The 27585-nt window shown below is 35.5% G+C and overlaps 1 protein-coding gene across 1 annotated transcript in view; it reads right to left on the bottom strand.

Annotated features, from left to right (window-relative positions):
- Nucleotides 1-27585, bottom strand: part of Fgf10 (fibroblast growth factor 10) — a 73425-nt gene that overhangs the window by 19178 nt on the left and 26662 nt on the right. The window lies entirely within an intron of this gene.

Raw genomic sequence — 27585 nt, 5'->3', positions numbered from 1 at the left:
TACTGGCAATGATTGAGAGACACATTCTTTCACAATAATGGGAAGGGAAAAGATATTTTAACATGAAATAAATAAAGGATAAATGATATTATTTTCCTAAAATGCATATATACACAGTCAGATATGTACATGGATATATAGAGAGATGTAGATAAAACTTTTACACATTCTGAAAACAAAGGGTATTAAATCTACTCTTTTCTTCATCATCATTATACTATTACTATGACAGAGAAAATATATACCTGTTATCATTGAGAAAATATCAGAATGACAATTTATACCATTCCAATTGTAAATTTAGAGATAAGTAGCTCAAATGGGGAGATGTCATCAAATTTTGGTAAGATTTCTACTTATTCAGTCTGAAATAGAAAAAAAAAAGAAAACTACTTGAATGTTTTCTTCACACTTTTCACATCATTTTAGTACTAGGTCCCCTAATTTAAAAGTGAGCTTGTGGAGGAAACATATTCCCAACAGTGATTCTTGGTCAAATTGGGACACTTGGCTGTAACTTCATTAACAGACTCCAGTCAATAGAAATGGTAGTTGAAGGCAGTCATAACATTCGATGTACACGGGTGAAAATGGTGCTATGAAAATTGAGGCAATGGCTGGGATGTGGAGATGGGGAGAATTATGAAAAACAGAGTGACATCGATCAGAATGCTTTGTGCTCAAACTGGCATGTTGAATTGAAACTTTTTCATACAACTACAAAACATAATACTAAACAAAAAGGAAGAAAAAAAACAATGGGGTGAGGAGGAAAGTAAAAAGGAAAGCTTGGTACTGGTGACTCATACTTGTAATCCTACATACTCAGGAGTCTGAGATCTGCAGAGTGAGTTGGAACCAGGCCATACAGACAGATCTGAGATATGCTTATCTCAAATTAACATGCAAAAAGTTAACAGTGGAGCCTGGTTCAAGTGGTAGAGCATCATTTGTGAGTGAAAAAGCTAATGAAGAATTCACAGTCCAGCTAGGTACCTGTGGCTCATGTCTGTAATCCTAGCTACTCCAGGAGACTGAGATCTGAGGATTTCAGTTCAAAGTCAGCCTAGGCATGAAAGTCCATGAGACTCTTATCTCCAATTAACCACCAGAAAATCAGAAATGATTCTGTGGCTCAGGTGGTAGAGCACCAGCCTTGAGCTGAAGAGCTCAGGACACTGCCTGGGCCAAGAGTTAACACCAAACAACCAACAAAAATTAAAAAAAAAGAAAAAAGAAAAAAAATGCAAGGACCTAAGTTCAAGCTCCAGTATTAGTGGGGGAAATAAAGTAAAAGGAGAGATGGCTTGAACTCTGGGCCTAGACACTGTCCCTGAGCTCTTCGTCTCAAGCACTTTTTCACTTGAGCCACAAAGCCACTTCCTGTTTTCTGATGGTTGATTAGAGATAAGTGTCTCATGGACTTTTGTGCCCATGCTGGCTTTGAATCACGATCCTCAGATCTCAGCCTCCTGAGATTAGGATTACAGGCATGAGCCACCATCACCAGTCATTCTGATTTTTATGCATATTTTGCAGAGCCCTATTTGCTAAGTTCACTCCACAAAGATTTGGCTTTATCACATTTCTGAAGTTTTAGTCAATAAGCCAAACCTTTAGACTGCTTGCAAAATAGTTCTTTCCTTCCAAATGTTTATGCTGATAAATTTCATGTAATTCTAATTCTTATTAAAGAGTCACATTGATAAGAGGAAGCTGAAAATGTGCCTCTGTGTGCTTTTCATTTGAGACACAAAATTTTTTCAAGCAATTTTCCATGTTTGGTTCAGTGTTTTCTGAAAAGTACTGACATTTAAAACATTCTTTAGAAGGTCACTTTGAAGACATGCAAGTCATACTCAGGGTGTTGTACGTGCAATTAAAGTGTATTTTTTTTATTTTTTTTAAGTTTCTTCAATTTCTTAGATGAATGAGGATCTACCAGTGCGGTTTTCATCACCTTTTTTTTTTCTTTTTTATCTGTGGGTGTGACACAACGTTGTGGATTCCATTTTGCATGCAAAAAACATGTGGAATTGAGAATTAAAAGCAGTTACCAGCCAAACTATTATAGCAAACATAACTAAAGACCACCAAGAACCGAAATCATGCTAGCATCATGCTAAAAGGAATGTGAAGCCTTGCCATATTGTGGTTACTCAATACTTTGTGATTGGTTGATATTTACATGTGGACATTTGGGGGGTTGAGATGGAGACATCCAAGCTGTGTTTTGATGGTAATACAGCTAAGAGGGAACAAAAGGCCCTGTAGAGTCTTCTCTGTCTCCTACCTCCTCAGAAACAACTAGAACTGATGAGATACGTCCTTTGCAATGGTGAATACTGTTTTGCTAATGGCATAATACAAGGTAGTAGTTCTCATCTTGTTGATTTTCTTCTTCTTTTGCTGTGGACTTATTTGATAGTTGCACCTTTGACTTGGTAAAAATATAAGTGTATATAGTTTTGGAAAAGCTGGTTCACCTCTCCAGAGTTTCATTCCTCATCTGCCACCTAAGGCGGTTGCCTGAGAGGTGAGGATCAAAAGCCTTTTCTAGCTTTACAGTTCTCTAATCTATGAACAACAGCCAAAGATAAAATTTAGGATTTGGCATGTGTTTTTTTTTTTTTTTTTTTTTGAACTGCTGGTGCCATGAAACTTCCTTTCATTAATCTCACATCTCATTTCTTTCATTAATTTTCCTTTCCCTTTCCCTTTAAAGGAACTAAGCTTACTATTCCTTTGCAACCATGAGTTGGTGTTTCCAGAGAACTTTTAATCCTACTTGGGAATTAAACTCAATACCCAGTGGTACATATGTCCTACTGCCCTCTAGTGGACGAAACCATATCTTCCCCACATTGCTTACAGCATTGAGTAAGAGCGATTTTCAAACCTTGTGTAGACGTCAACTAGTGTGATGCCTGTGATTCTATGTGTTGTACTCCCAGGTGGTTTTAATGCTATTGACCCTACGATTCCACTTTGAATTGCGTGAGTGTAAATGGTCAGTCTTCTTTCTCTCTCTTCCATCCTTCCTTCCTTCATTCCTTAATTCCTTCCTTCCTTCCTTCCTTTCTTCCTTCCTCCTTCCCCCTCTTTCCCTCCGCCCCCTCTCTCTTTCTTCTTTCTTTGCCAGTCCCAGGGCTTGAACTCAGGGCCTGAGCCTTGTCCTTTGGTGGCTTTCTCAAGGCTAGAGCTCCACCACTTGAGCCACAGCACCACTTCTGGCTTTTTCTATGTACCTGGTACTGAGGAACTGAACCCTGGTCCTGGTCTTCGTGCATGCTAGGCAAGCACTCTACCACTAGGCCAAACTCCCGGACCATGATTAAGTCTTCTTTGATACATGATTGGTGGCAGTATAAAGGAAAATGGGCACTTGTGATATATGTGATACAAACTCAACTTCTAGTGAGTAGTTGATGAAGAAGGAAGAAGGGAAAGGAGAAAAAAAGTAGAAGTAAAATGACAGAGGAAATGGAAGAAGGAGGAAGAAAAGAAGATCCACATAGGTGGAAAAGGAGGAATCAAGTCCATGGTACTGAAAGGGGGACAGGAAAGCAACATTGCACTTGACCACAGCCAATCTTCCTAAACTTAATATAGCAGGAAATACTTTAGGACTTTCATTGTGTTCCTTTGATACTTCGTTTCCATGTATTAGTAAAGTTCAACCAAAAGATAGGCCACATGCCAAATAATCTGTAATCTCATTGCTGGGAAAGCTGAATCAATCAGAATGGTTGCAAGCGTGAGGCTTGCCAAGTCTGGTATTGCACGACCCTGTCTCCAAATCATAGCATAATAAGTAAGTCAGTAAGTAATGAAAAAAATGCATTATAAATAATCTAGAGAGTAAATAATCATCAATATTGTGTAATAGATTATAGAAGTGATATATCACTGTGGTGGTTGAACAATGAGTATGAAATCTTCTACAATGGGACTCCGTTCCATGTAACAGAACGGTTTAGGATTAGTGCTGAAGCACTGTGGGCGACTCTAAGAATACAGCTGGAAACAAGGAAGCCACTGATAGCAGTGTGACATGAGTTTTATTTTACATAGAGAAAGTAGTAAGAAAATGGTCATATAATTATGTTACAGTGTAAGAAAATGTATAGATTAACCATCTCACTTGCTGATAGGCATGCTAATTGTGTTAATACTGTGTCCCTACTACTTTGATGGTTTTGTACACAGAATTCCAGGCGGAAAGAAGCTGAAGCTGAAAGATTCAGGTCCAAACTCACATATGACATTAAGCCTTAACTATTTACTAGATCATTTCAAATGCTTGATGATTTTCAAAATGTTCCCTTTCCATAACAGGTAAAGGTAACCCACTGGATTTGTTTTTTCGGGTTCTGAACAGTTGTGCCTTTGATGTGGTGAAGGGTGGGAGATGCTTTTGGTGCCTACATGAATAATAAAGGAGGTGTGGCTAGCCCTCAGCATCTCTTCCTTGGTTTGCATGCAATGTGAGGGGGGGGGGGTGTGGCTGGAGCCAGAAGGAGGTGATGTGGGGGGCAAGAGAGAGGAAGCAAAAATCTCTATTTGCATGTGTTTTCCAGGCCAGTTCCCTAATCTATCCTTCATTGGGAGATTCCATCCCATCCACTAACTTGTTTGATTTTCACTCTTGTCTCTTTTTTGTGGGCCTTACTCTATTTTTTAAAAAATGAAAAATAAAGAGAAGTGATTTTTAAAAATATTTTGCGGCTATACCTTCCTTATTATCGTAATAAGGGTTATTTCAAAGTTGTTTTCTCAATTTTATACCTTCGGGTGTGACCCAGTTATCCTGAAAGTAATACTACATGTTGTTTCTTTTTTGCCCTGAATAAACACATAACTCCTTGTTGTATCCACAACTTCGGGCTTTCCATCTTCTTAATCTACAAATTACAATCTCTGTACTCTACAGTAAGAATTGGTTTCAAAATGCTGTCTCCTTTGGCCTCTTTTTAGAATCTAGGATATTCTTGGGCTCATTGTACAAAAATCTCTTGAATCCAGTGGCAACATAAGGGCTCTTATTTCCTTAAAATAAATAAATAAACAAATGCCACAGTCTAAAACAAATGGGATTATATGGTCACAGTAGGTCTCTTCATATAAGGAAAAGCTAACAATGAATCCCAGAGAAAAGATTAATCAGTTGAAGTGGAGTACAATGCAAAGATAAAGTAAGTAAATGAGATCTACTATAAGAATTATAGTTTGCCATTAAGTAAACTACATCTACTTATAATAACTAGTATTTAATATTAGTCAAGGGTTCAGGTTAATGAAGTATAACAAGAAACACTGAACACTGAAAAAGGCATTACTTTTGGATAATATTCTTTAATTATTATACAGTAATAATCTACCAAGAACTGTAATGCTTGCTCCTCATGAAGCTGAGATCTGTGAGTTATGGGTCAGACTCTACCTGGACTGGAGGTAGAGCTGTGGTTCAAATGGCAGGACATTAGCTTTAAACACAAAAGCATAGTGACAGTGCTCAAGCCCTAGGACCTGTACTAAATAAATAAATACATACATACATACATACATATATGAATGCCTGAATAAATACATAAATTAAATCTAATATATCTTGAAGTTTTTTTGCATAATCATTCTAAACAAATGGCTTCAATTAAAATTACATACTCAAAATTACATAACCACAATTCCACATAGGATCTAATTTAAATATTAATTCAATTCTTACCTTTTATACCTCAAGTCACTTTTTATATACTATAAAGGAGAAAGGTGATCTCAAGTGTTAGTATTGTTTTGAACCATGACATTATTGGCAATTTTCATGTTTTTGTACTTGTCTATATATCCTATAGCCAGTAGTCATAATTTTTTCTGTACACAAAATTTGATTGTCAGAAAAGATAACTTAATAATTCAAGTTGAGATTATATAATAATATAAAATAAAAGTAATAATAATTAAAGCAGAAATTCTGAATCTCTGTATAGACCTACAGGTTCTAATGCTGTGACTAGAACACAGGTTGCTGCTGTTTACAAGCAATAAGTGAGTGCCATGCCTACACTGGAAAAACTGCACAGCTACCATTCAGGTTGGCAAAGCATCTGTCCATCCTATTCAGGTTCTTAAGGTTCTTTATGTGTTTAAAAGATCAGCAAAGGCTGGGAGTTTGGCCTAGTGGTAGAGTGCTCACCTAGCATGAATGAAGACCCAAGTTTGATTTCTTGGTACCACATACATAGACAAAGCCAGAAGTAGCGCTGAGGCTCAAGTGGTAGAGCTCTTGAGAAAGCTCAAGGACTATTTTCAATGAGTTCAAGCCCAGGACTGGCAAGAGAAAAAAAAAATGATGAGCAAAGCTTTTCCCTTTTTCTTCCCTCCTGGCTGGACAAGTTCGAAGAAACACTTACGAATAGGTTAAACAGCAACAAAAGCCTCTCGTAGCTTTGAATTACAATGTAGTTTCTCTATATTTTATTTATCAGAAATGCTCCCTGAGCTGAGTTATTCTATTGTCATTAGCTGTTTGTGATTAATACCTTCTGTTTCAAATAGCAAAGATAAAAGAATCCTTTCTGTTCCAAGTATCAAAGACAAAAGGATACAGATATTTTTGTTATTTAGTGAGGAATATAAGGAGATAATTTAATATAAGGAGATAATTTAGAAAATTAGTGGTGAATAACAAGCTATTTCTAGACTGAGATCATTTGATCAGCTACTTGGTGGTGAATTTAAAGCATATTAAGAACATCAGTGTATTGATAGATGTTCTCATGTCAAATCAATTAATTTAATTTCCTGCTTACTTTGGGCCAACCATGTTTAATTGGCCTAAACTTAAAAGTGTACAAAAGATGAAATAATCCTTACAGTATATTTCAGAGTTTTGGGGTAGAAGTAAACAGAAATTAAACACAAAGCTTAGAAACGCTTGGGAATAATTCAAGTCTATTGGGGAGGTTTTTTTTTCTTTCTCTGAATGGTCTTTGTTCTGTTGTATCAAGACAATTCCTTGTGTATTTGCCAATTATCTAAAATGCAGTGATAACCTCCTATCAACACTCTTCATGTGAAACAGTCACCTATTAGGCTCATGCTGAGAAATGTCCACTTGCTTCTTTTTCCACTTTGAGATCCTTTGAATGGTGTCTTCTTATCTTAAAGGCTTCCTTTGGCCATTTGACCCCTATCTGTAATGTCATGCTTCCTGCTCTTTGCTCTTCAGCTCCTCACCTTGCCACTTTGGCTAAATTCTTTCTTTTAGGTTCCTTATTATCTCAAACAAAGGACGAGCACTTTAAGCCATCCGCCCCCATTCTTTCCATGTCCCATCTGCACATCTCTTTCATAGGAAGAATTAGGTCTCCATTCTTACTTCTTTAAAATGGGGTGCAGCCTTGCCCATTTCTGTTGACTTCCCACTTTCTTTCTCCACTATTTTGTAATACATGGTAATAAATTAGGATTTATGGAAGAGGAGGAGAGGGGAACTTCTTTGTATCCTTTTTGAAAGGATACATAACCGCTACTTCACAAGTGGTATTGATTTACTTGCTATGCTCATAAAAATAAAATTTAATTTTAAATCATAAAAAATTCATAAAGGAGACAACTAATTAGGAAATACAAATACACAGCAAATATAGACTGAAAATATAAATTTGTTAACTTTCAAATAGTCTTAAAATCCCAAGTATTGTGGCATAAGGGAATTGTTAAGAGATACACAGACATTTTGTGGTGTATTATAAGAAGAACAATGGTGCCTTCCCATTGATTCCTTTCATCATTTCCAAATGAGATTTTTGCAGTCTATAGGATTCATTGAAATAAAAAAGAGGTTATTGTTTATTAAACGATTTCCATATATTAACCATTTTAATTTCTAATGCAATCTCTAGGAAGTACAGTTACTCAGTGTATCCCCAGACTTAAATGCAGGTTTCTCTGATTTAAAATTATCAGTTGAATCCATTCTTACAAATTCCTACTATCATTTCAAATCACACTTCGGGATGTTTTCTGTTCTTCTATTTAGCATCTAAACTTTACCCCTAATTCTACCCACCAAAATTTACTAAATAATTTATATACCTAATTTATCAAGAGAGAAACAATTTGTGAAATATTAAATATTTGCTACAGATGTTACAAATACATATATTAAATAATTATTGAATAAATTACATAAGTAATAACTTTAGTGGGGATTAAAAGAACAAAGTAGATTAGGAGTGTTATGGGAGGATTTATGACCAAAATAATAATCTTTTATTCATAGAAGATAATGTCAGTCACAGGCCAAACAGTACTCTAAAATTTAGGCAGAAGTAAGCAAAAACAAAACAAACAAACAAATAAATAAAATGGTATGTTTGTATCCCCCCCCCCAAAAAAAAGAAAATAAAAATGTGCAGGAATTTTTTCTGTAACCTTGCCCAGAGTAAAGATCATCTATTTCTTAAAAACAAAACAAAGAAACAAAAAAATGCCAATTATTTGCTTTTAGTTATTTCAGTAACTTAAACATGGTTAACTTAAGCTCAATGATGCTTCCAAATTTGGGAACATCAAATCTTAATAAATAAAATCTAGAACACTAAGACAATTCTAGTACAATGAAGATAATCTCAGGCTTTTCACTGAATGACCTACAAGACTCAAGACATTTAGCTTCTTTATAAATTTATGATATAAATTGTTATAATCTCATTAGTATACAATAGTGTGTTCCACTCACTTCGTGAAAGTTTCCCAACTGTGGAGGAGACACATCACAGATTGGTCCAAATTCAAGTGTGTGTGTGTGTGTGTGTGTGTGTGTGTGTGTGTTACATTCACATGAGCAAATGAAGCAACCAGTTCTGAGGTTGCATATAATATATAATAATAAGAATTTTCTTTAAAACAAAATTTATATTTTTATTTAAAATCACTCCTCAAAAGTCAGCTTTTCCATGTAAAATGTCACTGTATACACAAATTCAATCATTCCTGAAATCTTGTGCTAGAAATCTAAATGAAGTTTTCTTAATTGACCAAAGCAAAAATAATCAATCAAAATCATTCATTGAATTTGGATCCTTAAAGTCTAAAGACTCATGAAGTCTATTCCTAATACTATACCTCAGCGATAAGAAATATGGCTACAGATCAGTCATTATCCAGTAGTATTATCCACTACATCTATGTTTAACACAAAATCTTTGATGGGTTGTTTCGTATTTAAATACAATCTTCTGGAATATGATATATACAACATTCTAGGTATTGAACAATGTAAAAACACAGAGAACCCCCCTTAGGCCTCATGTCAACAAGGCCTACAATTGCACTAGAACCATAAAATGAGATACTGCTTTTTAACCCTTCTGATTACTTCAAGGAAAGTCCTTGATTGTGCTTAATATATCCTTAACAGCTCTGAAAAGATGACTTACATCCATTTTTAAGAAGGGAAATCTTGGTTCTCAAATGAAATCTTTTGCAAACACCCAGCTTATAGTGAAGACTTAACGATGTATTGTTTTTATTATATTTAAATATTTTATTATTTCCTTTTATAGGAATGGTGATCAACTCCTGTATGTGGAAAGAGCAAGGCAGGGCTTGAAAGCAGTGAAGAAACTAGGGTGAGCTGAACTCGGTGATGTAGTCCTCTAATCCCAGATACTCAAGAAGCAGGGGGAGGAAGACTATAAGGTTCAAGGGCTACTCCAGGACCTTATCTGGAAAACAAAACTACAAGCAGAAGACTTGAAGCATGCCTCAAGTGGCAGAGTACCTCTCTAGGGAAAGGGAAAACCCTGACTTCAACTCCCAGGACTTCCAAAAGAAAAAGAAATCAAAGAAAGTATAAACAGCATAGATCCGGGGATTGTGGTACACTTCTGTAACCTCAGCACTTGGGATGCTTTACATATGAGGACCAAGAGTTGGAGACTAGGTTCCCTAAAGAGACCTATCCTAAAAGTAAATAAGAAACCAGAGAATTCCACCCCAGTGGCAAGCCATGGCAAATGGTCAGAGATCTGATCAGAAGAGAAAACAACAGCTATCCACAGTGCTAAGACAGGTAAAGTAGGGTGACTGAACTCCAGGGTGGAACAAGTACATATTTACTCGGTCCCATTGCTGAACAACATACTCAGCTTTCTCCAACACAGGCATAGATTTAGGTACGCAATGTCACCAAGTTTGATGAATGGCAAGCTTAGGAAAGTAGCATTTGGAACAATTGCACTTGTCAGTAGATTTCTGTAAAACTTTAAGTCATATATTGGAAAATAACATATGGATATCTTTTGATTTCAAAATTTCAAGCACATAGTAAAAATATTACTTTGAATCAAGTTAGAATTGTGGGAAGAGCTTGACGATCTTTTTAATTTTTTCCAGAAATAGGATTCCTTCCTTCCTTCCTTCCTTCCTTCCTTCCTTCCTTCCTTCCTTCCTTCCTTCCTTCTTTCCTTTCCTCCTCCTCCTCCTCCTCCTCCTCCTCCTCCTCCTCCTCCTCCTCCTCCTCCTCCTCCTCCTCCTCCTCCTCCTCCTCCTCTTCTTCTTCTTCTTCTTCTTCTTCTTCTTCTTCTTCTTCTTCTTCTTCTTCTTCTTCCTCTTGAACTGACACTCTAGTTCACTTCTGTTTTGAGAGACAAACAGTTGGTGTTTCCAGTGCTTAGGATAAAAGTATAAGTTTTCATCTTTTAGGGGAAACATTTGCTAATAATAACAGTGAGCTTCAGCATTGTTCTGATTTTGTGGTATGTACTGGGTCAGTGACTTCCAAGGGTCAGTAAAGGAAAGGAAGTTTTTGGACTTTCAAAGGATTCCACTTGAAAAATAACTTTCTGAATTTGGATGAAAATCAGTTGTCTAAGCCTAAGAACTTCTCTGAATTGGACTACATATAATACATATAATTATTCACTTGTTCTGTGTTTGAATCCTCAATCTGTGGTCTTTGATGTTGAAAATATTTCAATTACTGCAACTGGTAGTCATATTACATATTTTATATAGTCTTTATAAAACTGTCTTATGCAAATTACTACTTTTCAAATACAAGTATTTGAGTGGTAAATTAATAAAGCTTAAAGCACTCATACTAGTTTTTATTATGATGTCAGTGTATGATTCCATTTCAGAGTCTGCAAAATATCTTAACATTAAAGTAGTCCTCAAAGACTGAAATGTTGGAAATTTCTGGCAGCATTCTTTTTGTCATATAATAATAAGTGATAGAATGATAAAATGCATAGATGCAATTCTAACACTCATTGAGAAAAATATAAGGAAAATAAAATGAAACCCAAATACAATTTCCTGAGGATTTTAGATTTCAGCCATATTTTTATTCTTCTGTTTACAAGAATATTAGTACCCTAAAAATTCCCACTATTGACCAACTTTCATTCATTTTTGCCTGACTAAATTATGATTATATTGAATATCTATACATATGAGATTATTATTTGCAAAACGGCGATTTCTCATCACCTTTCTTGGAGGCATTAGAATGTATTCTCCTGCCTATAAACCCAGTTACTTGGGAGGTAGAGATGGAAGGATGAGAATTTGAGGTCAGTCCAGACCAAATAAAAAAATGCTTCCAGGTCTTATATGAAAAACAAAAATAACAAAGTGTCTGGGGCATAGCTCCAGTGGCAAAGCTCATTACAAAATATGTTTTAATGCCCTGGCTTTATTCCTAGTGCTGCAGGAAAAAAAGACCAAGAAAAAAAAGCTAAAAAGTCCTTTTCCTTTATTTTAAGGATTTTTTTTCTAAGTTCCTGGGTTTTGTTTTTTTTTTTTTTTTTTTGGTTCCTCTGAGAAAACGCATAAAGCTTTTTATATGTGAACTCACCATTGTCTCACTTTAGGTCTACCTAGCATAAACAAATTGTATTTACCTTTATCCAAGCAACAAGGCCTCATATTGCTGAGTTCCAATGGCCTTTCTCATCTAACTCTTCTTACTGATACTTGATGCAAATGTTTTCTTACTGGCTTTAGAAATAACATTCTTAACTTCTGTCCCATTCCTTCTCAGGTCTTTTTTCGTAAACTCCCTTGCTCTTTTCAATATAAAAATACTTTTTTGACTTTGGACTCAGGCCCAGGTATTCTTGATGTTGCCATGGGAAACTCATTTCATGAGTTTAAATTCCAAACATCTGCTGGTGACCGCAAACACATCTCCAGCCATGACCTCTTTCCTAAGCTCATAAACTTCTAACTACTTAACGGCTGACCTTGAAATGTTAATAGTGACCTTGATATCTTCAAAATGAACTGATCTGTCCTCCTGAAACTGTGTTTGGTCCTATAGGTTTTCCTCAGCTCAGAGCAAGCCAGTACCTCCTCCTTGTTCTTCTTTCAGCTCTGCACCTTGCAGCCTTATTTACAATGAACATGAAGACCTTAGTTGTTCTACCTCCAAAATGTGTCTCTACACTACGACATTTTTTTTACAACTCTGTGGTTATAGTACTAGCTAAACCCATACTTAGCTCTCCTGCATAATGCTTTCATTTTTCTCTCCTATCTCCAGCCATTTCTTCCAATTGTAAAACCAACATACCATTATGCCATTAACCTAGATTATTCCCTTTAGTGCTTCCTACTAAGTTAGAATAGATGTGTCACTCCTCACATAGCCTTCAGGTCATAATCAACATTTAAAATGTACTCTTCAATACTTTCTGTTAATCATCCAACTGCTCTTTTGAATAATTGGTTTATATTAACTTTTACATACTACATAAGGGCTTTCATCACGACATGCCGATATGTGTGTATAGTATTATTTAATCATATTCACCCCTTACCTTACATTCTTATTCTCCTTCTTCCTTTTCCCTTCCAAAATCCCCTTTCACTTTTTGAACCTTGGTTTTCATGTTTAGTTTCGCTTTGCTTTGTTTCCTTCTGGCTTCCATAGATGATAGAAAACACACCCACTGGCTTATTTCCCTGAGTGAGATGATCTCCAGTTCCTTCATCATTCCAGCAAAAAACACAATTTTACACTTCTTTATGGCTTTGAAAAGCTCAGTTATGTCTATATAACACATTTTCCTTATCAAGTTATCTATTGGGCAGGTACCAGGATTCTATAAGTTGACTATTGTGAATATACCCCAATCTCCTTTTATTATTTTTGTGAACACATTGGTTTTATATTCAGCAGTTTTATTTTCCTGATTTTGATAAGGTTTGCTAAATTTCATCCCTCAGAGCTTAGTTAAAATATTATATATTCATGAATAGATAACCTGATATGAATAATCTGATTCAAAGTAGTGTCATGATCAACTTTTTGCAATGATAGGTTTGATAATTAGTGATAGAAATGTTTAATGCTATTCAATATACATACCAGTTGAACCTTAAGTCACTAGTAATACTGAAAAAAGGTATGTCATTTTATTCAACTTATTTCATTAAGTTAGTAAATTAAATTACAATGGTTCAGCATGTGGCTACCATATTGAATAGCACAGTTCTAGTGCAATACCTAAATACATTTTTATAATATAGGATTAAAGGTCATATGTGTATATGTGTAATTATTAGCCTTCTTTTGAAAAAATGATTTTTCTTCTCAAATAGGATGGGTTTATTTCTCCTATATATTCAGCATGTAAAAGAAGGCCTGGTGTGTAGTAGGGTCTCCATAAATATGGAAAAATAGATACCATAATGAAGGGATGAATTTAGCTCTCTGTTTCTCATAAATTTAGATCCACATTCTAGTATTTCTTGTCCAACTATCCTGCTATACCTCCATCAAACCTGTGAAAGTGAGGGCTTCTAATAATCTGTGGGTAAAATTCTTCTTTTTATGTTTGCCAAAGCATAGTCATCTTCAAACTCTTAAAGAACTTCATGTGATAGTCATCTCTGGCAAATATTCTCTCTTGCTAAGAATAATTTTGTGTATATGTGTATGAGTGTATGTGTGTATGTGTATGTGTATGTGTATGTATAGCTATAATACCTTGACTACAAATTGATTGTTACATAAATACATGGTGTTTGTTGGCAATAACTGATTTTTTTGTGATGGACTTACTTGCAGATAGTGGATGGTTAATCAGTAATTACTCATTAAACTCAGCTTTGCTCTTACAGCAGAAATACCTTCTAATGGTGATTGGAATCCACAGGTTCTGGGTCAAGATATTTATCAAAGAAACATTTCTTTCATTTTTATTATGTTAAGACACGTATTTGCTGTGACTAGTAGAATTCTGTCTCTATCGTGTCTTTATTTAATTTTGATAATTAACATAGGAATCATCATACAATTATTTGGCAATGTGGTTTTTTTCCCTAAAACTGTCAAAATGTGGCATAAATGTAAAATAAATAGAAACTCCTCAAAATTTCACTTGCTTTCTGGCTATCGCATAGAAGAATTAGTTAATATTTCAAGGCTGGAAGGGTGGCGCAGGTAGCAGACAAAGGCAAAATTTCTTTATGGAAATCTTAACTATCCTGAAGAGTTATACATGTATAAGTGGGCTCACAATATGTTACTAAACGCACAATTTTGAAATCACTGGCGATAGTTGAAAAACATATTCTATAAGTATTAAACAGAGTTAACACTAATAAAACATACTAATGGAGTAGTGTTGCCATAAATGGAAACAGAAGAAAGGCGCTTAACTTGGGATCTGGATTTTATAACCATCCTGACACTAATTGTGCATATTTGTGCTCACCCGACATGCCCTGTTGCAAAGAAAGTTCAGTGCAAGTTTTTATCACTCCCATTCCAGATAAGGTGAAACCTGTCATTTTTTACTCAGTATATTTTCTGTTACAGAAGGGTTCCCTTAAGAACAGGTTGCTAATTTCTTTCCAAAATAGCCCATTAAATTTGAATTTCTAATAAACAAATGCCTAGGTTTTATTTTTTGTATGCATGTGATATTTTGGACATATTTGTACTAAAAATTACTTGTTTATCTGAAACCTGTATTTAACTTGAAATTCTATAAGGCATTAATGGACTTGCAACATTTCTTTAAGGAGAGGTCTTAGCAGATAAAAATCTGGCAACTCTGTCTGGGAGGACCCTGGGAGATGGCATCTTACTCTTATCAGTCCTTACTCTGAATTCTTGCTTGCCTTAAATGCTCCATCTTTTATATGTTCTCTAAAATCTCAGTCTTTCTCTCCCCTTTTCTTCTCCGTAGGCAATATGCTAGTTACATTGTGAAGCATGCCTTGTTTTCCACAATATTTTGGGGTTTTCCCCCCCAAAACTCGTTGAACGCACTTGTGTCTGAAGCAGACTTAGTTTATCATTTATGACGAGGGAGGTGGCTGTAGCTCATCTCAGTGTAAATAATTGAAGATTAAAAAGAGGTGTGCTTTTTGTTCAGGATGCAGCTCAGTAATAGAGTGCTTTCCTGGCACTGGATTCAATATCCCAGTTCTCCCCTCTGTCCTCCTCCCCCCACCTTGGTTCTCACAAAAGTGCTTTTTTTTTTTTTTCAGAATACATTGTTCATACTCCATAGTCAGAAAAATTTCTTGCTGTCCACTTGTTTGTATGGTCTTCTGTCTACTATATTTTCTAACTTCTTCCATTCCTATAACCTTCTTTCCTGTTATTTTATTTCCCTCTGTCTTTGGATCTCTATTATGCAAAACAAGGTAGCTATCTCATCTCTTTCATCATCACGTTATATGAATCATATCATTAGATCCTCAATCTTTTTTCAAAATTGTTTTTATCCACAAGAAAAAAATAGAACATCTCTATTTTTTGTGTGTATGTCAGAGATATGTGTGTGAATGTGTGTGTGTGTGCGTGTGTGATATGTTGACCTTCCTCAAAGATATATAATTATCCCCCTACCTTTGTTGAAACTGTCTTGTTTTCTTGCTCTATTATAATAGATTGATTATTATAATTGATTTCCACTTTGAAATCAATGAGATAGTTTTGGTTATTAGTTTGATTCATACAAGGTTTGAAAAATAGTTTAACATTTTAATTTTGTTGTGGTTAAATATTTTTAGAGAAAACTAGAAAAAAACTTGTACTTTAAAAACCTGAGCACATTTCAGCTTAAAAGTTGACTTCTACAAAGGCATTTGTGGCAATGCAAGTGAATGTTTAAGTTGTCATCTTTAGAATCTTACAGAACTGGATTCAAGCATTAGTTTCTTAGGTGATAAATCTAAATCTCATTTGCTTATTCTAAAAAGCTGGTATAAAAATTGCAGACTTGGGCCAAGAGTTTGTATTAGTGGTAGAGTGCTTGCCTAGGTGCATGAAGATTGGGGTTTGATTCCTCGGCACCACATACATAGAAAAAAGCCAGAAGTGGTGCTGAGGCTCAAGTGGTAGAGCTCTAGCCTTGAGAAAGTCCAAGGACAATGCTCAGGCCCTGAGCTCAAGCCCAGGACTGGCAAAAAATAAATAAATAAATAAATTGCAGACTCATATGATTATTGTGAATATTTTAATTAATGATGCATTTGGGTTCATCTTTTAAATATAACAACATAGAAATGGTTAGGTAAAAGATATGGTGTCTATAAATCAGAGTATTTTACATTTTAAACTAAAGCATGAACATTTTAATGATATGAAAACATGTCCAAGAGAAAATCAAAACTCTAACTCTATTTCAAGTAATGGTTATATATTAATATTAGAAATAAGAAAAGTGTAGGTCTGGGAGTGTGACCTAGTGGTAGAGTGCTTGCCTAGAATGCACAAGGCCTTGGGTTTGATTCCTCAGTACCACATACATATACAGAAGAAACCAGAAGTAGTACTGTGGCTCAAGTGGTAGAGTGCTAGCCTTGAGAAAGCCCGAGGACCATGCCCAGGCCCTGAGTTCAAGCCCCAAAACTGGCCAGAAAATAAAAGAAAAGAAAAAGGAAATTGTATATGTACTACATGCACATGTAAGGTATAGGTATATATAATATGTATATATGGTCAGTTTTGTATATAAAATGCTTTCTATAAGAAGTTAACTAATTTAAAGTGAGATTTTTGAAATGAAAATATTTTATTCTATTCATATGTTATGTCATGAAAGGCATGACAAAATCTTGCTTTAGCAAAGTGTTTGACAAATTAGCATGCTTCCTTTTCTGGTTTTGTTAACTTACATTAGATGGCACTACTATCATTCTTTTATAAGAATCTCATTTTAGTAAATTTTAAGTTGAATTTCCAAGTTGAGAATACTCATTTTTATTTGTATTACTAAGGAGTTTAGTAAGGCCTAATAAAAATCACCATATTTATTATATTGCACATGTCTAAAAATTTATAAATTATTTTTAACTGAAGTTCTCTGATTAGATTGATTATTTTGGCAGTGTTGAACAAAATAAGATAATGCAACTTAGCCTACATTAAAAGTTGAATGATCTTGTTTCTAAAATATTTTCATTCTATTTCTTTGGGGGTGCAGCAATAGATAACCTATTAAAAGAGCATTCTTATGTCATTCAGAAAAAAATTAATAGCTATATAAGGCATATTTCAAAGACACGATATATCTTTAAAATTTCTTGGATAAAGTGACTTAATTTACTATATAAAAATAGACATACAATTGATAAAATGTGTCATTGATTCATTCATTTTGGGGGGAGGGGTCATGGGGCTTGAACTCTGGCCTGGATGTGGTCCCTGAACTCTTCAGCTCAAGGCTACTGCCCTGCCCTTGAGCCACAGCCCTACTTCCAGTAGTGATTAATTGGAGATAAGAGTCTCTCAGCTTTGTATTGCCCAGGCTAGCTTTGAACCTTCATTCTCAGTTCTCAGCCTCCTGAGTAGCTAGGATTACAGGTGTGAGCCACCATGCCCCTCTTCATCGATTCATTTCTTATATTCTTAACAACTGGAGAGTGTATTGAAATGTCCCATGCTCTAATTGATTTATTTGATGGAATTCATTATTGGAAAGAAAGCTTCCAGTTTGCCTATAATTAATTTTATGCTAATATTTCTATTTCTACTTTTCTCTTTTTCTTGTATTGTCTGTTCAGCTGGCACTCTACCACTTGACACTTACCTCCATCCCAGCTTTTTACTGATTATTCAGAAAAAGGAATAGAAGCGGACTTTTCTGCCTACGCTTGGCTTAAAAACATGATCCTGTGAATCTTGGCCTCTGATTAGCTAGGATTGATGAGGCAGGATTGTAGGCATGGGCCAGCCATACCTAGTTTATATTTTCCTATGATTAGTAAATTGATTTTTTTGGAGTGCTTTATTCTGCTATGATTAATAAATTGATAGTTGGAAGTTCTGGATTAAGCCATATGAATCTTCATTTTCATAGAAATAAATCTGGGAAAATAGTGTCTGATTTAATATAATAATGTGCAACATATTAATATAATAATCACAATAAGATGCAATATAATAATTTATATCACCAGTTGCATAATAATTTTTATCAGCAGAAGAGTGAAGTAAGCCAGACCCAGAGAAACACAAGTGACAAGTTTCCTTCATCTGTGGTAGCTAGAATGTGCCTATAAATCTATAAAGAAACTCTGTATGGTATCTAAATGGCTGCAAATGAATTAACTGAAGCGGAACTCAGAACTCAAATAGTATAGTTCTTTTAAAAGACTAAGTGAAAGCCCAACAAAATACGTGTCAGGAAATGGATACTTGCAAGGGGGAAAGGGTTGAACCAAAGGGAGAGGTGTAGATAAATGAAGGGGGGAAGGAAGAAGAATGCAGGCAGAAATTCATTGTATATGCTACAGAATTGAGAAATACAAGGGAAGGGGCAGGCCCAGGGAGGATGGAGATGTTGAAGGGCATGACACAGGTCCCCATGCCCTGTATATGTCAACAGCTCTCTTAACTGGCAAAACAACCAACGCATAACCTAAAAATTAAGAAGAGTGAGGGGCTGGGAGTTTGGCCTAGTGGTAAGAGTGCTTGCCTAGCATGCACGAAGACCAGGGTTCGATTCCTCAGCACTCCACATACATAGAAAAAGCCAGACGTGGTGCTGTGGCTGAAGTGGTAGAGTGCTAGCCTTGAGAAAGCCCAAGGACAATGCTCAGGCCCTGAGCTCAAGTCACAGGACTGGCAAAAAAAAAAAAAAATTAAGAAGAGTGAGGGACAGGATAGTTTGGGAGGGTGGGTGAGAATGTTGAAAGGAGTGACATTAATCAAGATGCATGCTATTTATAAACTGTTTTGATGAATGACAACTCTTTTGTATAACTACTTAAAATAATCAAAATATATTTAAGAAATACAAAGACCAGCACTCAATATCTGAAAAATATGCTTGAAGGTATTCTGAGAATTTAACCCTAAGAAATTCCTAGGTCCTGAAATTATAGTGGAAGAAAATTTGTTTAGATATACTCCAGTTTTACTAATAGAACATTTAATTTAGAACATACTTGAAAGGCCATATGTGTGGTTCATGTCTGCAGTTCTAGTCCTGGGCAGGTACTGTACTAGGATCCCAAGTTTGAACAGGTACTGGCCACAGATAGATAGTATGTCTCAAAAAGTTAAGTGTTAGAGATACAGCTCAGTGGTGGAGAATTTACCTAGCATGTATATGTTCTTCATTTGATTTTGATTTTCAACACAGGAAGGAAGGAAGGAAGGAAGGAAGGAAGGAAGGAAGGAAGGAAGGAAGGAAGGAAGGAAGGAAGGAAGGGAGGGAGGGAGGGAGGAAGGGAGGGAGGGAGGGAGGGAGGGAGGGAGGGAGGGAGGGAGGGGGAAGGAAAGAGAAGGTTAGCATTAAAAGTTATATTTAAGAGCAATTTGTATTACAGCATTGAAACTATTACAAACTATTAGTCTTATAATCATTTATTGACCTTAATGGTTTTGTTTGTATAAATTAATTTATACTTTCCCTTACTTTTAAGCCATTTTTGATTAGGTCAAACAATAAGCAAAATAATCTTGTTGAAAGTATTTTCAACATATCACAATGGATTTTTCCACTGGGATAATTGGGATAAATTATATTGGGATAAATCTAGGTAATTTGTTTATACAAAGAAGCTGGTAAGAAAGGAAATCCTGTAGTCTCTACAATATCTTCCTACTAGCTTGAAGACTAACTGAATTTTCTAGAAATTCATCACCAAGAAGAAAAACTATTTAATCACTAAGAGAAATGCTCTTATTTTTCTGCTACAATACATAAAAAACAACTCTAGTTTACCTAGATAACTTCATATATTTCCATTTGTTAAACATAATGAAGTTGTAAAAACTAGACTTAATTGCTTCATAAATCATATAAGAATGCTTTTGTCTTTATTTTTGCCACACTCATTGGCAAAACTGTGTGACTCACTGTACAACTGTGTCATTTTTCAAAGCATAGAGCAATATGGTAAATTATTGGTTGTAAGTCTCTGGAGATCTTTCCTTAGTTTAGGTGTGAATTCTCTTATTCTTTCAAATTAGAAAGTTCTATTTCTAGAAAAGAACACAGGTCAGTTGCCTGTGGAAATTGTAATAAAAAAAATCACAGTTCAATACTCAGGAGGCGGAAATCTGAGCCTTGAAGTGAAAAGTTCAGGGACAATGCCCAGGACCAGTGGTGGGGTGGTAGCCTTGTGCTGAAGAGCTCAGGGACAGCGCCCAGGCCCAGAGTTCAAGCCTCCCCCCCAACACACGCACAAAATCACGTTCAAGACCAGACTAATCAGAAAAGTTCTTGGAACTCCATGGTAATGAAAAAAGCTATGCATGTTGGCACACATCTATCATCTTAGCTGTTATGGGAAAAATTTGAAATCAAAATGTGGAAAGAAGCAAGATCCTATCTCAAAAGCAACTAACATTAAAAAATGGCTGGAGATGTGACTCCGAGTACAGTACCTCACATTATATTTTCTCTGACTCGAAGTAGTTTATACTAAAAGAAAATTATGTTGGCTTTTTAAAGTCAAGTAATAATTTTTCTTTAAAACTTTAATTGTACTGCATCTGAAAATCTTGAGAGCCTTCAAAATTTGTTCATTGTTGCAGGAAACCTGGAATCTTCAGTTAATACATGTATCTAACTTTTTAATCCTACTGAGAACATGCTCAAATAGTCATCCCTTCTCTATACATGTTAAAAGTTCTGAAAGTGGTGCTATGTTGACAGTAAGTAGTGGGAGACTGTGGGAATTATGTCCATTAGAAATTTATAATGCATCTGGAGCTTTAATACTAAATTTTGGATGGATATAGCTCAAGGTTCCTAGTTCAGCTACTGCCTGGCCCTAGCCATACTATCTCCTCTCCAGAACATATGTAACATATTAACAATCCAATAATTAGCAGACATTCCTGACTGTGCCTTAAAACCTCACTCCCAGATGCAGCTCTGATGGGATCTTGGTTTTATTAGCTTTCATGTTCACTACTCTTGTAATACTTGTTTCCATTCTATTCATTAAGCTTTCTCTCTGTCTAGGCAGAGATGCTGTCAATTCAGACCTTAGAAGAGCAGTGACTTTTAGATTATGTGTCAATATAGTGTGGAATCATGGTCTAAATGACATGAAAATAACAGAAACTACAAGTAAGACCCTTTCTTTTACTTTTATTTAGAGTTGGAAAATGCGATAGGAATAAAGACACTTGATTGATCACGTACAGTCATTATCTCTTCTATTCAGAATGTATTTGGCTTCATTTTACAAAGCTATATACATGACCCAACCTAATATTAAAAATGATTTTCAAAAGAGGATGGTCAGGCCAGGAGTTTGGCCTAGTGGTAGAATGCTTGCCTTGCATGTATGAAGATACAGTCTTGATTCTTTTGTGCTACTTATATAGAAAAAGCCAGAAGTGGTGCTATGGCTCATGTGGAACAGCTCTAGTCTTGAGAAAGCCCAAGGACAGTGGTCAGGCCCTGAGTTCAAGTCCTAGGACGGGCACAGGAAAAAAAGAGGGTGGTATTTCTTTACAGGATAAGGGCTTGGTGTGAATAGGACTAAAGGAAAGGGTAAATTGAATAAGAAAGTAATATAATTCTGACTTAAGAACACCAGGACTTTTCTAACTCTGTGCTATACCTTTCTACATATTAAAAGTGTACTATTTACTAAGAAAGCAGAAAATAAACATGCATCCCAGATTCCTAAGCATGAAACAAAAGAAGTGTAATGGGTGTTAACATACAGAAGGAAGACATAACGGCTCATATTTTTCTAAGATACTGTAGCAAAGCTAAAGTGGTATCAGTACAGTACAACCCAAAACACAAGTTTTAAATATCTGACTTTGAGAGCAGTGTGCAATATAAACATTATGATTCAGTTTTTCTATCTATGTTTCATAAGTAGAATTAGAGATAAACTATCTTAAGTGGTACTTCTTGCTAAATAGTCAAAGTATTATTACCTTTCCCAAGAGGGATGATTCATCAATAGTTTAACAAGAGAATGCTAATCATACAACTCTCAGTGTCAAGAAAGGGAGACAGATAAAGTTGTTAGAATTTCCCCTAGGAAATCAAAGATGGTAATCTAAGGACTTAGTTTCAATTCCATTCTGAAACTTCCACCAACTCTATTACAGCTCACAGTCCATAGGTCAACCAACAGGGACAATAAAAAATTATATGCTTTGCCAACTGAGTTTTAACAAATTTGGAAATCAAAATCAATTAGATAACCATTAGCAATTCAGTTAAATTTGGCTGGCTTTTCCCACTGAAAAAGGGGAGGGGATCCCTTGGGCAAAATCTAGATAAAGAATCTCAACCACTGTTATCAACAAAAAGTTGGCCAAGTTTCAGAAAATTCAACTCTCTTTGTCCTCATTGGCGATTTAAACCCCACTTCCACTTAGATTTAAGCCTAAAATAAGTAATTTTATTACTTATTACTACCTAACACTTTATTACACAATGCATTCAATGTTGTAAACATGGTTTTTGGCAATCTCTTCCTTTAGCTCAAGAACTAACTTGGAAAACCCTGAACAACATTTGGATAATGACAATCTCATCTTGTCTTCTTTGGAGAGTAATAATGTAAACAAAATGAGCTCTTTATTGGCAGCTAAATGCAATGGAGTTTGTGTCTGTTCCTTTTCTCATATAAATGACCCAAGGCTCTTTTCTGAGCATGTTTCTGGAAGCATGATTCCAAGTCTTTATTTAGTATAAGGATGTTATATGGTATTATTAACTGTGCTTTTCTTCCCGCCTCAGACTTTTCTAGTGAAAAGTATTACTCAAGAAAATTACTAATTTATCTATGATTTTTAAAAAGCAGTTCTAAACTTCTCTGGTAGTTTAATGGAGGGAGTGTTAAAAAGGTGCCTAGGATGAATTTAGTGGTTATGAACTCCCATTCTGAACAAGCAAGAATGAGGTGAGAGAGAAAAGAATTATACACTTTAGACTAACAAATGACCTTACATCCTTTTCCTCCCAATATACTCTGCTCTAAAAAAAAAAAAACAAAAAAAAACACCCTGATGTTTCACTGCTTCCTGCTTTCAACTGCCAAATGTGTTAGGGAAAAAAGAAAATATATGTATATGTAAGTAGGAGATGCCACTTAAATCACTGGCACTACTTGTAATTTCCTAAGATTTTATGAAAAACACATTCTAAGGCTATTGGAAACACCATGAGTAATTCTGGCTTTGTAACAACAAAACCCTGACATTGCAGTAATTGGATGCTAGACCTGAAAGGAGCTATACAAATAATCTCCTCTAACCTCCTCATTTTACAACTGAGGAAACTTGAACCATTGGGTAATGGTGCAAAGTCACAGCTTGCCAATGTATATAGAGTGTGTGTGTGTGTGTGTGTGTGTGTGTGTGTGTGTGTGTACAGTCACTTTTTTCTCATTGGGTTATGGATATAAAAGTTATAAAAGTCGTATGTGTAAATTCCCAACCATGAACTTGCTGTCAGAAAATTGGATGAAGTTAAAAATTCCCATTTGAAATACTGTTTAACACTTACCAGATGATAGTTATCAATTCATTGAGCAGTAACCAAAGCCTTAAGCAGAGTACTGTCAGTATCCCAATTTCATTGGGAGGTGACATGCACATGACATTGAGTAACTTGTCCAAGTCACACACTTCCTAAGTGATGAAACCAGGATTCAAATTAGACATCTGTCCTGAGGTCCTTGATCTCAATCATTCTGCTGCTTTCCTCCCTTTGTGAGGGACTTAGATAATTCAGTAATAAAGATGCCAGTTTAAGGTGAAATTCTCCTGTGTTCTCCCCATCCTAGTAAATATTGGTTCTTCTTATAGCTACATGTAAGTAAGTGCTTTATTAATTTAAAGTTCATCAGAACTCTAAAATGTTCCTAAAGTTTTCCCCAAGGAAGGTCTTATCAGACCTGCAGGGATAATCAATTTTCCTCTATCTCCTGTAGAATTTACTAAATGGATTACCTTTGTGAGCTTATATATGGACATGTAAAACTTTATTGAGGAAAAGTAGAGCTGGTACATCACATTGGATAAATGATATCTAATCAGGAAGCTTAATGAAGAGAAAAGACAATTCTAGATCAGCTTAGAATATCAGGTACTACTGCCCATCTACCTAGTGGTTAAGAACAGAAAGTGTTACCGACAAGAAAATTATGGTGCCTGGAGAGTTAGGAAGGTTACACATTGTAGAAGTTCCAGCAAGCATATATTCCAGGGAGATTTTCAACTTAACACTTATTGGCTAATTTCTTTCTGGAACTTCAAGTAATTTGGATTGCTCACAATGCTATACCATGTACCTTGACATTGTAAATATTTTCATGTTTTCCCTGGAATACAATGGGACACATAATCTTCAGTGAAGAACTGCTCCTAAATGCATAGAACTTGCCTTTGAGAGTCTTGACCCTCTTGAATCTTAATGATTTGACTTTATAAGTACACATTTGATTAACCATTCATTAAATAAAACAGAAGGGCCATTAGAGTCAGAAATACTAAAAAACAAAAGGACATTATAGAACACAGACAGCTAGCTGATTTCTTGCTCTGCTAATAAAGGTCTCCCTCCAGACTGTTTATGTAGTATTCACAGAGTGTCAACTGATGTAGATTATACTGGAAACTTTCAGACATAATTGACCTCAATAGCCTTACAATGCAGTTTCACCTATAATCTATAGTCTAGCTTGTACCCTAGAAGAATCTAACAGCTAGCTCACCCCAGGATTGCAACATTTCATGAAGATTCTGTGATTGAAGCCAGACATATAGACAGTAAGAAACCATGTGGTGTGTATTATCTCCACACATTAGTTTTAATGGTACATGCTCTACCCATGACAACACTAAAAGTTAGTACATTGTATCTTAAATTGAGATATCTATTTTAAAAGCCAAGAAAAAAATGGAAATTACATAATTAATAAGATTAGCCTCTCAAAATAAAAATCACAGGATAACAGTCTCCAAGGCAAGTATTGTTTCTTTTCTCCCTTCCCCCGGGGCATTTGTTCTCTGCATAATGCAATACATACATGTTCAAACTCCAGGGTGCACAACTGCTCAAGGCTTTCAGTGGTTGATCATATGCAGTGTTCTACCCCACTGAGAGTCTCAAATCCCATCTTACACTACTTTTGAAACATCCACAGAACCTTATAGAGTACTTAATGTGCTAATGATGTTGGGGTGGAGAGTTTCTTCCTGTTGTTACATATGTACTAATAAAATTGCTTTTTTTGCATGAAAGATTTTTACATAGGGGATTTTATATCAGGAAAAATGATATAGAGACTTACTGGATGGATAGCATTATAAAACTCAGATACATGGGAAAAGAAATTGACATGATATTCTAGATCTCACATACACACAATCCTTAATTTTTCTACCTGGCATAGTCATTGTGCTATGTTTTAGAGATATGAACCTCACAAAAGCATCACAACCAGAACTCTATGGTACAGCAACAGCTTTTGGGCTACTGTTGTAGATTGAATCAAAGGGAATATTTTGTGCATTAGATCTTTTCAAGAGATTGGGTTAAAGTCATAAATGTATTCACTGGAATAACTTCAGCAAATGGACTGTCTTGAAATCTCTTTAATGGCAAATACTCTTTACTAGCTCATTGTTTTGCTTGTGAGGTAGTTTGAACTGGTGATGTAATAGTCGGATGAGTTCACTGAGAGGGAAGATTTAACTCTCTCAAATACATGTGATCAGGTTTTAGCACTTTCCTTGACTAAATCACCTTCTGAGGTGTATCCAAGAATTGTCCATCAAATCATCTCAATCCACACAATCATGAGAAATACAAACTCAATTTGCTAATGATTGGTATTATTCAATGTGTTGGTTTATAATGGCATATCCTAATCTGATGAAATGGCTATTGCAAAGATTCCATTGATGAATTTTTAAATCTTTGTTCTACAATTCATGATGCTCCTGTAAAACAATCCACTAACCACATCAACATTATGTTTAACTAAAACCAGTATAAAAATATGCTTCATCAAACTAATTGGGTAAGGCATGGCTCTGATAATGTCCAATGAGTGTTCTTTGTTCATTTCCCTTAATACCTTCCTGGTGACAGCCATTTGTTCAGCGATATGCATCTGGATTACAGGTGTGAACCACCATGCCCTGCTCTGGATTGTTTTTAAAAGAAGGCCAGCTGCAGCCCCAAAGTGGATACACTCCTTAATTTTTTCTAGCTTCAACCTCTAACTTTATTGAATGAATATTCTCCAAGTTAACTCATTGATCATATACAGAGCACAAACCAAAGTGCCTAGAAATGTCTAAGTTACTATTTATACTTACATACCATGGTTAAAAAGTGGAAAAATACAACATTAAATGGAAAGCACGGTCTCATAGCAGCCACTCTCTGTCAAGATTATTCTTCAGTGTTGAAATCTTGACTGGAATGATGACAATCAGAAGGTTTGCTGGTTCAGCTAACAGCAGCTTCTGCTGCACCACGGAAGCTCTCTGAATCTTCTTAGCCTGTAGTTTATTGCTTTCTGAGTTCAATTTTTTGAACTTAGAGAAGAAACAGCTGAGAGTTTTCAGGCACTCATGAGAGACTTCTATTTTAATACTGGGGCATTTGAAGACCCCTCAAGGGGTAACACTCATCTATGTCCTCCTCAGAAGTCATGTCACAGATATCAGAGTCTCACTGCCCAGTCTCTCAGAAATGTTAACTATATGTAAATGGCCCCAAGTGTTAATTAGAAGAGCAAAGCCTGGTGCATCACTCTGAAAACTCAATGAAGACTTAAGACTTCCACTCCATATGACTGATCATCAAATAAGAATTTGGAAGGGGTCAGAGCATCTGGAATTATCTATCTAGATAATAACAGAGTTTTAGGAGCTGAGCCAGGAAGGCAAGAAAAGTTCTGTCTTGCATAGTCTGGCAAGATTTAGAAACACTGGGCTTCTACAAATTCATTGTGCATTACAAACTCATTATTATATTGCACTCAATAAATCTACATTTGATATTTTTCTGTAAGTTAGCTTGAAATTTTTCACTGATTTTGATTTGTTTGCTCAGCAGTTTTGTAGACTCTATTTTTTAAAGTATATACATACCATCCTTTCTC

The sequence above is a fragment of the Megascapheus bottae genome, chromosome 4, assembly GCF_031878675.1.
Source record: "Megascapheus bottae isolate mThoBot1 chromosome 4, mThoBot2.hap1, whole genome shotgun sequence".
NCBI lineage: Eukaryota > Metazoa > Chordata > Mammalia > Rodentia > Geomyidae > Megascapheus > Megascapheus bottae.
This window is presented reverse-complemented; position numbering and strand designations above follow the sequence as displayed.